We start from the raw sequence: 2500 nt of genomic DNA on the forward strand, positions 1-2500 counted from the left end.
CCCAAGTACTTGGTCGGGTTCGAGAGAGGCGCAATCGCCCGGAGTTAGGCGAGTAGACGCTTTCGGTGCGACCACCCGTGCTCCCAACTGAGCTTGCCGCTGCCGACAGAGGCCCGGGAGCGTGCTGTCGTGGCATTGCCGGCGGGAGACAACACGCGCCACCTACGGTGACCGGCAGCTCCAACGCCAGCGCCACAGAAGGACAAAAGCCCCACTTGGGTGCCGAAGCGAACTCTCCCAGCACAGCGCACGCGCCAACACATCCGCACAGCTGCGATACAAACCACCAGCGAGAACCGCTGGGGCGACCGAGCAGCAGACGGCGTCGCGGCGCCGAGCGCCGGGCGGCAGCGCATCCTCAACGCACACAGTCCTCAATCGGACCAGCACACTGAAGATGTCCACCGCGCTTCGCACCGGGCCCGCGAGGACCTACTTTGGCCGCACGGCGCCGCGCGCAGGGTGCGCCGGCGCGCAGCTGCGACGCCTGCCGCGTCCGTCGGCCGGCGCGCCTGCCACTGGCCGCCCCCACCAGCCGGCTGTAGCGCGTGCGCCCACGCACCGCGCGGCCAGCACGCCGGGAGGCGCCCCCTCACCGGCCGGGGACGGTCCCACCCAGCCACCGCCGCGTATCGCTTCACACCCAGATGCCGTTCAGTTTCGTCGGCATGGTGGGTATCGCTGGAACAACCGGTTAGTACCTCAACCTATCGTCGCCATCACCGATTCACCCCTAGCGAGAACAACCGCACCACAACAGGTTACCATTTGTTCATTTGCGTAACTTCACCAGAAAACGCAGGCGTCCATCGCCATTTGCAACTTCCACGATTATTGCATGCCTGTGTCAGGTGTCACGCCACACTACGTCTGCCCACATACACGCAACAAAATGTGCACGCCTAGACAATACGTGGAAGGTGGCCCCCGTACGTATGCGATGTCCATTGCTCGAACGACTGTCAACCGGCCTCTGTAGCATGTCGCAGATATGGAACGCGGTGCACCATGCCATCACGGTGTGTGAGGAGAGACGACTAGGTCCGAATACATCAACAGACAGCTCATGCTGATCGCCATCCACGGCGTCCGTTCCTCCCACACGTCTCTATGGCGTACCACACTGCAATCCAGCTCTCATAGGGAGACGACACGTAGCTGCGTGCACAATATTTGCACTGTATGGTCCGCCGTTTTTGGGCGCAGTCGTTGTACGGTCACACATGTGCCACGATGTATCATTCAGTACATAAGGACGAATGTGCAGTACAGATTGTGGTTTACGCGTACGACATTAGCGGACAGTTGACACAGGCCGCACCACAACGTAGCCTGAGTACGTCGCATGCGGAGGGCATTGAACATGCAAAGTTCTCACCAACCAGCTTGCGAAGGCAGGGGGCAAGGTGGGGACGTGGGGAGGGGCGGCATGTACGTCCTGCTGCCATCCACATTACAGTGTACAGCAGGAGCATGTGGAAAGTGAGCAAGACTTGCAAGGTGTTTAACATGAAGCGATACACAGGGGAGCGGGGAGTGCGAGTAGCGAACTATATTGCGAGGGTTGCGGGTGGGCAACACTACACTAATTGAACGAGTCGTATAACAATTACAGAGCAGGTTTAGGCGACAACGTGGGTTACGTTAGGCGACAACGTGGGTTACGTTAGGCGACAACGTGGGTTAGGTTAAGGCACGACGTGGGTTAGGTTAAGGCACGACGTGGGTTAGGTTAAGGCACGACGTGGGTTAGGTTAAGGCACGACGTGGGTTAGGTTAAGGCACGACGTGGGTTAGGTTAAGGCACGACGTGGGTTAGGTTAAGGCACGACGTGGGTTAGGTTAAGGCACAACATGGGTTAGGTTAAGGCACAACATGGGTTAGGTTAAGGCACAACATGGGTTAGGTTAAGGCACAACATGGGTTAGGTTAAGGCACAACATGGGTTAGGTTAAGGCACAACATGGGTTAGGTTAAGGCACAACATGGGTTAGGTTAAGGCACAACATGGGTTAGGTTAAGGCACAACATGGGTTAGGTTAAGGCACAACATGGGTTAGGTTAAGGCACAACATGGGTTAGGTTAAGGCACAACATGGGTTAGGTTAAGGCACAACATGGGTTAGGTTAAGGCACAACATGGGTTAGGTTAAGGCACAACATGGGTTAGGTTAAGGCACAACATGGGTTAGGTTAAGGCACAACATGGGTTAGGTTAAGGCACAACATGGGTTAGGTTAAGGCACAACATGGGTTAGGTTAAGGCACAACATGGGTTAGGTTAAGGCACAACATGGGTTAGGTTAAGGCACAACATGGGTTAGGTTAAGGCACAACATGGGTTAGGTTAAGGCACAACATGGGTTAGGTTAAGGCACAACATGGGTTAGGTTAAGGCACAACATGGGTTAGGTTAAGGCACAACATGGGTTAGGTTAAGGCACAACATGGGTTAGGTTAAGGCACAACATGGGTTAGGTTAAGGCACAACATGGGTTA

This window comes from Schistocerca piceifrons, unplaced genomic scaffold (genome assembly GCF_021461385.2).
Source record: "Schistocerca piceifrons isolate TAMUIC-IGC-003096 unplaced genomic scaffold, iqSchPice1.1 HiC_scaffold_1978, whole genome shotgun sequence".
NCBI lineage: Eukaryota > Metazoa > Arthropoda > Insecta > Orthoptera > Acrididae > Schistocerca > Schistocerca piceifrons.